We start from the raw sequence: 12,676 nt of genomic DNA on the forward strand, positions 1-12,676 counted from the left end.
CTTTTGAAACACCCAGATGAAAAGTCGTGCGTTATTTTCCTAGCGGCTTTTGTTCCTGGCTAACCATAGCAGTTTATTGGGTCATTGGGAGTGCTTCTACAGGACTGAGTTGCTGGGCTGGCAGATTTGGAGGGACAGACAGTGAGTGACCAGTCTGAGCCCAAATACAAGAAGCTGCAGTTAATTCACAAATGTTTACTAAGTGCCTGCTATGCGCAAGACACCGTACCAGGCAATGGAGATCCAAGACGACTAAAACAGCTCCCAGTCGAGTTGAGTAACTAGACTGAAACTCACCAAAGGTAAAAGTCAGCTCTGTTTCCCCTTTACAACCCCTAAAGTGCCTAACACAGTCTCTGGTTTAAGACAGAGGTTCAATAAATACTGAATATCTAAATAAACAGGCATATTTCAATTTATGCTCAACAAATATTAACTAAGCACCTACCATGGGCCAGGATGCCTTCAAACTGTCCAGTCTGGAGGGGAAGACAGATGATAAAACAGTTTTTCAGCCCCTTTGAATTTGAGCTGCCAAGCAACCCCTGAGCTCCTAAGGGATGTCTTGTCACATGGTCCCTTCTCTGGTACCCCCAGACCTCCCTATAAACAAGTACTGTCTGGTAGAGAAGTGAGATGCCAGAACACTGCTCCAGTACTAGGTGCGCTCTGATGGGTTAGTACTTTTGCCTTATGGGTTGATAATATTGCACTATCATTCCTGAAAGTAGCAATAGAGACACAAGCCGCTCACATGGAGAATACCCTTATGATATGAGAAGAGGTGGCTTCTTTAGGAGGTGCAAAAGTATCTGATTAGATCTGGAAGATAAATAGGCAGCCTCCAGCAAAATCCAACACAGTAGATGATAGTTTGTTTCTAGGAATCTGCTCAAAACTCCTGCCCTACAAGCATGCATTGGGACTACAGATTTCCAGAATCCACTTACAAGGAACTGTGGAATCCAGATGCAGGGAGGCAGCTGACCATTAATTCATGATAATAATGATGGATTCCAGGTACAGAGAATAATTTTGAAATGGTATTATAGAGCATCTTAATTTTAAAAGTTAACTTAAATATATTTTTATTTCTTCTGGACCAATCACTTTCCATATGCTGAGTTTTATAGTTATCTTGGTTCAAGTAATGTTTTGACGGGTTAAGTCATTAGCCTTTAAGCAGTACTGATCCAGAGAACCACTTAAGAATCTTTAGGCTAATCCTCCTGGTGGGAAAGGGAGAAGAAGGTGGGGGAGGAAGGTGGGTGATTTTCATTCCTGCATAGCTGAAGATTAGAGCCTAGAAATATTATGGAAATTTCAACATTCTGAAGAATGAAAAAACAAATGAGAGGAGGGGTAGGGAGAGACAGGGAAAGAAGAAAGGAAGAAGTGGAAAGGAAAAAAAGCAATCAACAACAACAAAAATACCACACACAGTGCTTTAAGCTAGAAGGGCCAATTTCCCGCTTGTAAATGCACCAAACATCACTTGAGCTAGTTTCTCAATAGGAACTATAATTACTCCATGGAAGCATGTCACCTGTTCCATGCTCACTTTTATCAACAAAACAATGAAGCAAATTACCCTTGTCTGTGTTCTCTAGGTAACTGAATTTGGCTTCTTAATATTCAGGTGTTGGACTGTTGAGAACCACAGGCTACTTCCTTTAGAAATTCTGTCTTTTGTTTTGACCTCCTTTCTCTCAAAGCAGGATTTCGTAATATTGATTATTTAAAAATAGATTATTGGCATGAGCTTCTGACTTCTCCAGTCTCCTCTTTCTTCACCTCTTGCCTTGCATACAAACTGTAGTGTTCAGTACCCATGCAGATACCATGCCATTTCACTTGCAGGCATTACTTGGGCCATCTCTTCTCCTTGGAATGACCTCTCCCTTAATTTTCCCTGGGAGTATGGACTTCTCCAGGATAAATTTCACCAGCTCCTTTCCTCCTCTGGATAAGGTACCTTTCTTTGTGCTCCTATTTTACGCTTGGCATATTTCCATCATTATACTTACCATGTTGTATTGTCTGTATCGTGTTTGTAGATATAACCATTGCTTCTTCTTGGCTCAAGCACAGGGACTAGGTCTTACTTACTTTTCACATTCTTATGGCCTAGCATACTAATTGGAACATAGTAGGTACTTGGATTAGTACTCTATTGCTACATAACAAATTATCCCAAAACTTAGCAGTTTAAAACAGCATTTTATTTACTTATTTTTAAAATTTTTATTGATACAACAATGTACAAGCACATATATTCTTAACATACAAACATTCCATACGTAGTGTACAATCAGTGGTTCACATATCATTACATACTTGTATATTCATCACCATGATCATTTTTTAGAACATTTGTATCACTCCAGAAAAAGAAATAAAAAGAAAAAAGAAAAAACTCATACATACCATACCCCTTACCCTTCCCTCTCATTGATCACTAGTATTTCCATCTATCCAATGTATATACTTTTTAATTTTAACATTTGTCCCCCCTATTGTTTTTAATCCATATGTTCTACTCATCTGTCCATACTGTAGATAAAAGGAGTATCAGATACAAGGTAAAACAATATCTTATCACCTCACATTTTCTGTGGAGCAGGAATTCAGGTCCTGCTTAGCTACATGGTTTAATCTTAAAGACTCCCAAAAGGCTGTAATCACGATGTCAGCCAGCCTTCTGTCATCTCAAGGCTCAAGTGGGGAAGGATCTGCTTCCAAGTTCACTCACATGGTTGTTGGTTGGATTTAGATTCCTTCTAGCTGTTGACCGAAGACATTATTTCCTTGCCACATGAGCCTCTCTTTTGGGCTACTCAAAACACGGCAGCTGGATTCTCTCAGGAAGAGAGAGAGATAGCATGATGGAAGTCATAATCTTTTTGTAACCCAACCTTGGAAGTGGCATTCAAAAAGTATTCTGTTTGTTAGAAGCAAATCACTGGGTCCAATCCACACTTAATAGAAGAAGATTATGCAAGGGCTGAATACCAGAAGGTGAGAATCATTGGAAGCCATTTGAGAGGCTGCCTACCACAGTTCAACAAATATGTTGAACAAATGGGTGAATCTTTCTAGTCAGAATCAAGTATCTCCTTCCCTGAAGGTTGATATAAATAGAATTTGAACTCTTATTAAGGAACACAGTGTAGCATGATTTTTAGCTGAGCATTTGTTCATACACATCAATGGGTTGCAAGCAACTGCAAAGAAATAGCGCCAGACATATGGTTGGTGCTCAATAAATAAATGTTCAGTAAACGGGTGAACAGATGAAGAAAGGGTAGCAGAGACTGAATTGTGTTCATCAATCTCTGTTCTTTAAAAATAGACATTTTTTAGTTAAGTATGTAGGTGCCTCATTAAAGACTCTATTTCCCAATATTCCTTGCAGTGAGAGGTGGTCCTGTTACTAATTTGGGGCTAATGGGATGTGATCAGAAAGCTGGGCAGGCGCTTTGCTTTCTCTCTTCCCCTGGCTGGGATACAGAGGTTCTAGACTAGTGTACGCAGGAGGGTTAAACTTCTATCATATAAAAACAACTGGATTTCGAGTCTTGTTGTTGTCTCAGCACAAAGTATGACCCATCTAATACAGAATTTAAAAAGCGAGCAAGCAAGAAAGCTTTTACCACCCCCTTCCCTACCCTGGAGTTAGTCCTATGCCTTACAAACCCTGTAGGAGCTCCATGAATATTCGTTATATTAAATTGTGCCTTACCCATCATTGGGCTATAGACAAGAAAAGAGGAATTAAGCCAGCTTTCTCCTTTGTCAGACAAATGCAAGCATCTTGTTTGAACTCTTGCCAAATTCAGACCCTTAGAGAAGCAGCCAGAGCAGCACAAAGTAGCCTTAACTTTCCAAGGTCCAGGGCAGGAAGTCCACCAAAAAGAGACACGAAGTCAGAATGGATCTTTCTCAAAGAAAACCTATCAAGGTTGATGGTTTCCTCACAGGAGGTTAATTTGCTTTTCCCAAGAAAAAGAGGCATTCTCAGCACAACCAGCACAGAGGCCCAGGGCGGCAGCTCCTCCTGACCTCTGCGGCCATCAAGGGTGGCCATGTCCCTTGGCAGCAGTGCTGTCTGTCGTCCTTGCTCTCCACTCTTCCTTGCTCTGAGAGCCGGCCAGCATGCCTCCGGACCTGGAAGAGCAGGACTTCTGCTTTAATCTGGAACTGGAAAGGATCCATGGCTTGAGATGAGATGTTTTTGCTCTGTTTATATTCCTTTACAGTGCATGGATAGAAGGTTCCAATCAGCACCATCCTCCAATGCCCAAATCAAATGCTCACCCGGCCAAGCCATCTCTGCTTAGGCCAGCTCAAGGAGGTGACAACATCTTAATAAAATACAGGAAGGGGATAGGAAGGAAGCTGGGCAAGGCTTTCTTGCCTGGATTTAAAATCTGTTAATAGGGTAGATGTATGTCAGTACAGAGTTATTTGAAGTTATTATTATTATTATTATTTTATGGAAGGCAAGTTTGAGAAGCCAAAAGAGGAAGAAAAAGGTGAGGAACTACAGGGGGAAGTCTATGGATTCCGTTGTCTTGGAATGTGAGGGGAAACTTATTCTTCCTGGATCTTAAAGAAGAGGGCCATGTCCATTACCAACGGTGATCAGAGCATGAAAAATCCTTAATGTCTTAACGCTGCTGATGTTAGAGGAAATGGTGAATCTGACCAAAGGGATGGTTTGGGGGAAGAAGGGACCTCACCTTTGAAGGATGACTAAGATCTACCAGGTGGTCCTTGGCAGACCCTGGAGGCCATTCCAGGCAAGGAGCAGCATCAACAATACTCTGGAGACTCGAAAGTACAAGGTGTGCTTCTGAAATTCCCTGTGACCTAGGGAGGAAGCGTCACTGGGCTTGAGTTAGATCCTTAATAAGAAAGAATAGAGATGACTTCAATTAAGAGTAGGGAGAGGAGAGTGCAAAGGAGATGGGAGGGGATAAGAAAGTATTAATAGAGCAGAGAGAGAGGAGAGACAGATTCGACTATGTGGAATCCAGCTCTGAGAGCAGCACAGGGTGTAGAGAAGTGACAGTACAATGTGGTGGGCTAAGTCACAGGGTCTTGAGTTTGCGTCCTAGGTTTGCGCCCCAGCTCTGCCGCTTGCTCACTGTGTGTCTTGAGAAAACTGCTCATTGTCTTCTAACCCTAGTAGCCTGTCTAAAACAAGGCTGAGCATCCTGTTGCAAGGATTAGCACAGACTGAGGGACTAGTGAACATTGTGGTTCCTATTATGTGCGCTAGAGGCCTGTCTGTGGAAGTGTCAAGTCCTGGCTTCACTTCTAAATCAGCAGTGTAGGGCAGGGGCCACTGGCAGGCCCGCGTTTTACTCATTTCTTTTCCACTTTTCCTTCGCAGTTGGTGAAGAAAAAAAATGCTACCTGACATTTTCATATTTATTTATAAACTTTATTTAGTGTCTGTTCCAACTCCCCTTCATGCCCCCCTAGAATGTAAGGTACCCTTTTTCCTGCTCACCAGCCTATAAGAATATCTGACACTCAAAAACATATTGGTTGGATAAGTGAATTGTAAATCATGGGTTCCACATTCCAAAGTTCAGAATCTGTCCCTGCGGCTACATTTACTTCGAGAGGAAGAGTGAGCACTCCCCAAGAGAAGGATTTTCCAATGGAACATAAAAAGGACCTTTTAAATAATTAGAGCTAAGAATGGACTGGGGTCTTTAGAAAAGGGGAGAGGTTCAATAAACTTTTATTCAGCGCCTACAGAAAAAGGTTGTCTCCTTTCATCCTCACAGCAACTCTGCAAGGTAGGTATCATTATTCCCATTTACTGATGGAGAAACAAGCTCACTCAGAGAGGTTAAGTAACTGGCTCCAGGTCACACAATGGGAAGTGGGATCTGGACCAGGTTCTTGATCACCGTGCTAACCTGGAACCCTTACTTCACCATCTCCAGCCCCATGGACCTCACCTGCAAAATAATGACCATCACAGGTTTCATAGGACTGTAGGAGATAATACATCTCAAACTGTTTAGCCCAGTACCTGGAACAGGGAGTGCTCTCATCACCTTCTCTTTATTATCAGTATCAGGGTTGTGAAATATTACGCAAGTAGTGAATGGAAAAGCTAAGACATGAGACCAGGCATGGCTATCCCCAATGTCTCTAGGTTTCCCTATGGGGTTGGATGGAGGCTTATTGGGCCTTCCAAAGAAGGAAAGATGATCTTAGCAGCCACCCCCAACTCTATAAATCTATGATTTCTACCTTTTTCCTCATGCTTGTGGGCCAAGAGTGTTTAGAATTGGGCATTATAGGGAAGACATTCCTTCATGTCTCCCTCCCTAACTCCAGGTGGTGCTTCTGCTTACCTGGCCATGGTGTTATGGGAATACAGGTGAGGTGGCTTGGTATGATGCTCACTATGAGAGTCAAACACAGCTTGGTTTGGAGACCACTCCTAAGCTTTCTTGGGTAGGCATGGGCAAGTTCTTTTATCTCCTGAAGCTTCGGTTGTGTTGATCTATAAACCGGGGATCATGAGGGTTTACCCTCATGGATGGTGAGGAGTAAAACGGTTAACACACAGGTGCACCACAGATACGGACAGCAGGTCTCCCCAAAATAGTGGTTACGGGTATTGTCGTCTCTTGTGAGCCCTGTGCGAGCAGCACATTGTTTAGGGACCCAGGGCAGCCGTGTTTGTGCAGATTTCACTTCCCAAGGTTAGACCTGTTGGATTTGAAATTGGCCAATTAGATTTGCTCAAGTGTATCAGAGCCAGGACGTGAGAGGGGCTGGGTGGCTGTGCAGAACCCTCCCACCCCTGCTTTCATTAGCTACCCTAGCTGCCATCTCTACCTCCCCAAACCCAGCTGGGTTGGGGGGAGCTCTCCTCACCATGTTCTTCCCACTTGTGGGATACCCCAAACGCCTCCATCCACTTTCTGTAAACCAAAGCCGGGAAGAAATGGGCAGGCTCTTGTAGCTGTCCTTCCAACACCGCCTCCTCCCGAGGCACCGGCCCAGACCAGCCTGTGGCTTCAAGAGGGAAACATCAGGAGAAGGGGGAGAAAGTTAATATTTAAGAAACATTATCTCAGCTTTGTCAATGAATAAACAAACAAATAAATGGCATTGGCCCAAGGCACTGGAGGGAAAGCCGGAGCCAGCTCCGTGGGAGAAAAAAAAAAAGCCTTTTCTGAGAGCCATTGGCACCTATATTCGGGCACAAGGGCCCAGAGCCCGCGCAGCATTCCCCACCCAGAAGCCGGAGCTCAGGGCCACAGCTCTTGGGGTCCAAGTGGCCCCTGTCCAATCTGCCCCCGCTGGAGTTACCGGTTTCTTCTCTGGTGCTTCCAAGCATGGCCAGTGGTGCTCTTGAGTGCTTCTTCATGCTGCTCGTGTCAGTACAATTTATATTTCACATGCCCAACCGCCTTACAACCTGGAACCGGTTCATACTCACCAAGCAAAGTGAAAGCTTGGGCGCTTACAACCCCGTGACCATGACAGAGACTTCCCGAGCCTCTCCAAGCCTCATCTTCCTCATAGGAAAAATGGGATAAGAACACCCGCTTGCTGGGTTGTTGTGAGGATTAAATAACAAGACCTCAGGAAAGCCAGAGCCCCTGACCTGATAGGCAGAGTCTGGTGTGAGCGGCTGTGGCTTTGGCTCGCCTGACCCAGCTCGCCTTTGCCTCACCGGCTCAGAGCAAGGAGCCAGGGGCATGCCTTGCTCCAGCAGAAGGGACCTTGCCGTGCGCTGTGGACTTCGCCCAATAGAAGGGCGGAGCACCGAAACCCACATGTGTGCTCAGCCAAGAACGACCTTGGTGCACTCCATTACTTGTGCTTATGGAATATCACCTATAAGCCAGGCATTTGCATATACCTGAAAGGTGCAATCTGTCTTGACAGGGAGACACACGTGAGCAGAATAACAAAAGAATGATGAGAAGGGTTAAAACAACTGAGTTCAAAGGACCCCATGGGGTCATGGGGGGATATCATTTGTTTTCACATTCATTCATTTCTTCATATCACCTTCATAGCCACCTGTTTTCCCAGGAAGGATTTGAGGAGGCCTGGGAAAATCAAAGCACTTTATCCAAGGGGTCCTCTGTGCACTGGCCTTGAGTGTTGTCACTAGGCACATGAGAGGGGCAGAGAGTCTCCAGGATATGGCACAATGTGCACGGTCATCCGGTCCAAGATGCTACTTTTCTCAGGAAGGAAGCAGAGTGCTCTTCCCCCAGCAAGTGCACACCTCACTCCTACACCTATGTCAGGGCTCTGCTCACATGTCACTTTCTCAATGAGGCCTTCCCTAGCCATCCATGTACCGGAGGCAACAAATACCCACTCGTGAGAGCTGATGGTTAAATTTTCAGAAAATCTGCCAGCTGGTTGGAAAGCATGGCCATTTTTGAAAATTGAAGTATATAAACTTTTAATCAGATAAATTACATTAGAAGACAAGATAGTACAAAAAACTCACCATTGCACTGTGGAAGGCAGTTTGGCGGTTCCTCAAAAAGCTGAATATAGAATTGCCATACGACCCAGCAATACCATTGCTAGGTATCTACTCAAAGGACTTAAGGGCAAAGACACAAACGGACATTTGCACACCAATGTTTATAGCAGCGTTATTTACAATTGCAAAGAGATGGAAACAGCCAAAATCTCCATCAACAGAAGAGTGGCTAAACAAACTGTGGTATATACATACGATGGAATATTATGCAGCTTTAAGACAAGATAAACTTATGAACCATGTAATAACATGGATGGACCTAGAGAATATTATGCTGAGTGAATCCAGCCAAAAACTAAAGGACAAATACTGTATGGTCCCACTGATGTGAACGCACATTCGAGAATAAACTTGAAATATGTCATTGGTAACAGAGTTCAGCAGGAGTTAGAAACAGGGTAAGACAATGGGTAATTGAAGCTGAAGGGATACAGACTGTGCAACAGGACTAGATACAAAAACTCAAAAATGGACAGCACAATAATACCTAATTGTAAAGTAATCATGTTAAAATACTGAATGAAGCTGCATCTGAGCTATAGGGTTTTTTTGTTTTTGTTTGCTTGTTAGTTTGTTTGTTGTTGTTGTTTTTTACTATTATTACTACTTTTATTTCTTTTCTTTATATTAACATTTTATATCTTTTTCTGTTGTGTTGCTAGTTCCTCTAAACCGATACAAATGTACTAAGAAACAATGACCATGCATCTATGTGATGATGTTAAGAATTACTGAGTGCATATGTAGAATGGTATGATTTCTAAATGTTGTGTTAATTTCTTTTTTTTTTCTATCCGTTAATAAAAAAATTAAAAAAAAAAACCTCACCATTGTCTTCATTAGTTTACAGTTTACTTCTGTCTATTGTAACTGTATAGTAATAATGTTATATGGGTAGCCTGTAATCAGCCATGGCAGGAATATTTATACCATGGAAATTGGCCATTGCTACAAGTCAGGGCAAACTCCCCCACTCCCAAATCCAGTTACTAAACATTTGTCAATTTGTTCAAATGAAACTTAACCCCACAAAGGATAGGTCAAGCTTACTTAAAATTAGGCCTAAGAGTCACCCCCAAGAGAATCTCTTTTGTTGCTCAGATGTGGCCTCTCTCTCCAGCCAACACAACAGGCAAACTCACCACCCTCCCCCTGGCTCCATGGGACATGACTCCCAGGGGTGTGGACCTTCCTGGCAATGTGGGACAGAAATCCTAGAATGAGGTGGGACTCAGCATCAAGGGATTGAGAAAACCTTCTCGACCAAAAGGGGGAAGAGCAAAATGAGACAAAATAAAGTGTCAATGGCTGAGAGATTACAAACAGAGTTGAGAGGTTATCCTGGAGGTTATTCTTATGTGTTAAATAGATATCAGCTTGTTAGTCAATGTGTAATGGAGAGGCTAGAGGGAAAATGTAGAGCTGTGTACCAGTAGCCATGTTCTTGAAGATGATTGTATAATGACATAGCTTTCACAATGTGTGATTGTGAAAACCTTGTGTCTGATGCTCCTTTTATCTACCTTATCAAAAGATGAGTAAAATATACAGAATAAAAATAAATAATAGGGGAAACAAATGTTAAAATAAATTTAGATTGGAATGCTAGTGATCAATGAAAAGGATGGATAAGGGATATGGTATGCATGAATTTTTTTCTGTTGTGTTTTTGTTTCTCTTTCTGAATTGATGCAAGTGTTCTAAGAAATGATCATGATGATGAAGACACAACTGTGTGATGATATTGTGAATTACTGATTATATATGAAAAACAGAATGATCATATGTTAAGAATGTTTGTGTTTGTCATATTCTTTTTTAAAATTGAAAAATTAATAATAAAAAAAAATTGTCAGCCCACCACTGTTGACCACCTTATTTAAAACTGCAACCACCTTTCCACTTCTAGTCCCACTTACTCGGATTAATTTTTTTCCATTACAGCATATTGCTTGCTAACATATTAGGCAATTTACTTGGCATCCTTACTTCCCTTCTCACCACATTAGAGAGTAAATTCCACGTGGGAAGGATCCTTTTCCATGCAGTGCCCAGAAAAGTCCGTGGGGCGTCGCTGTCAGCAGTGACTGAATGAGTGATGCTGAGTGCTGAGGTGCTTCGGGGACGGCTGGCGGGACCAGGGGGGTTTGGGAGCCTACGGCAGCTTCTCTGCTCAGACGCCCCCTACCACCTTTTTTTTGTCCAGTGGTGTCTTTTCTGACACACAGGCTGACCCGACTTGAGGTCACTCTCTCTTCTTCTCCCTCCTTCCATCTCTCCAACCTCCTTGGCGTCTGCAGACTGAGGGAAGGCTTGTGTTAATGAGTTCCTCGAGGGCCCAAATCTGTGGGACTTCCCTTTTCCCTGCCAGCTCTAGTCGAGAGCCCCAAAGCACTCAGCACGCGTCTGCTGGCGCTCCCCAGGCCAGGGCTTTGGGGGTCTCTAAGGCGCTGGTTCTCTAGTGACTCCAGACCAGTGGGCGCCAACAAGACCCCCAACTTGTTAGAGATGCAAGGTTTGGAGCTCCACCGCAGACGGACTGAACCTGGAATGTGCATTTGAATGCGGCCTCCAGGAGACCCCCCTGCAGGCTAATGCTGGAGAACCACTGGTCTAATCCTTAGAGGCAGGCCACAATTTGGCAATGTCTAGGGACATTTTTGGTCATCGCAGCTGAGGTGGGAAGAGTGTGTTGCTGGCTCCTAGGGGGAAGAGGCCAGAGATGCTGCCAGGCCTCCTACCCAAATTTGTGCATTAAAAAATTCAAACCGACTATTGCTTCAGAGGTGGGATGCAGAAAAGTAGGGCAGAAGTCAATGCCAGGCAAAGCTGAAAACATTTCTTTCAGCAAAGGAGACAATGAGCCCGGAGAGAAGGAGGAATAAGCTGCCTGTGTTTTCCTTTGGGCACAACCGCTGTCTCCTGGCTCTGTTTTGTCTCCTGACTAGGACTAATTATGCTTGTCATCTGCATCAGAGGGATGGAACTAAGATTAACAAGTTAATGTGGGTAAAAGCTCTTAGAGCTCAGTAGATGAAAGGGAATCTAATTAGCAAGGCCAGCAATGACCGCAGGCAGGCAGGGCAGACTCTTTCCCTTGTACTCACCGAAGAGCTAGTTATAGCTCCTGGGAGGGGCTTCTGCAAATTCCACCCAAGCCTTCAGCACTTAGACAAAATTGCACATTTTCTTCTAGCCCTCGGATTCTGTGATTCTCACGAGCAGGGGGAAAAAATTGCATGCACCTCTCTAAATCTCTTGAGATGAGGAAACAGTGCAGCTCATCCTCTTTTTCTCAACATGTTTGAAGAAGGGATAATGAGAGGGAGGCAAGCAGGCTTAGGGGTCAAGTGCATTGGGCAATGACATGTGAGAGACATGGGTTCGAATCCTTGACTCTGCTATTTAGTAGTTATGAGAGTGTAAGTAAAACACTTAATACCCTCCAAACCTGGGTTTTTCATTTGCCCAAATAGAAATAATGCATCCTACCTCATGGAGTCCTATGCCTTAGATTATTTTATGCCAGGCACATGGTACCCAATTAAGTGGATATTGTTATTAAATATTAATCAATATTAGTAGTGCCCGGCACACAGTAGGTTCTTGAAATATCAATCAGATTGAACTCCTTCATTCAACCAATAGTTACTGAGTTACCCGTTGTGTGAATCTGCCAGGGCTGTGTGATCAATACCACAGCAGGGCTGCCTTAAATAATAGGAATTTCTTGGTTCCCAGTTTTGGTGGTCGAAGTCCAAAATCCGCAGAGGCAGACTTTCTCCAGAGTCTGTAGTGTCGTGGTAGTATCTTGCCGGCAATCCTTGGGGTTCTGTGGCTGACATCTCTGCTTCTGTCGCTTGATGACCTGTCTCATTTTCTGGCTTCTACTGACTTCTGGTTTCTATATTCGGCGTCCAGTTTCCTTTACCTCTAAGACCTTCAGCCGCACTGGACCAAGGCTTCCTGCAGTCTGGCCACACCTTCACTAATTACAGCATCTACAGATGGGTTCACACCCCCAGGGCCGGGCTGAGGACTCCAACTTGTCTTTTGAGGGAGACAAGATTCAAGTCCCAGCACCGGGTGCGGGCCGGGGAACCTCAGCGTCGTGTGCCCAGGGTGTGC

General features: G+C 43.8%; 1 long non-coding RNA gene across 1 annotated transcript; it reads right to left on the reverse strand.

The window, feature by feature from the left end:
* Positions 1-2,208: 2,208 nt before the first annotated feature.
* On the reverse strand, positions 2,209-7,743 carry LOC143649536 (uncharacterized). Its single transcript, XR_013159091.1, has 5 exons — positions 7,478-7,743; positions 6,910-7,050; positions 6,381-6,741; positions 4,743-4,872; positions 2,209-4,167 (listed from the first exon to the last, which is right to left on the reverse strand). It is a non-coding gene; the product is annotated as an uncharacterized LOC143649536 (long non-coding RNA).
* Positions 7,744-12,676: the final 4,933 nt, after the last annotated feature.

Source organism: Tamandua tetradactyla, chromosome 11 (genome assembly GCF_023851605.1).
Source record: "Tamandua tetradactyla isolate mTamTet1 chromosome 11, mTamTet1.pri, whole genome shotgun sequence".
Lineage (NCBI taxonomy): Eukaryota > Metazoa > Chordata > Mammalia > Pilosa > Myrmecophagidae > Tamandua > Tamandua tetradactyla.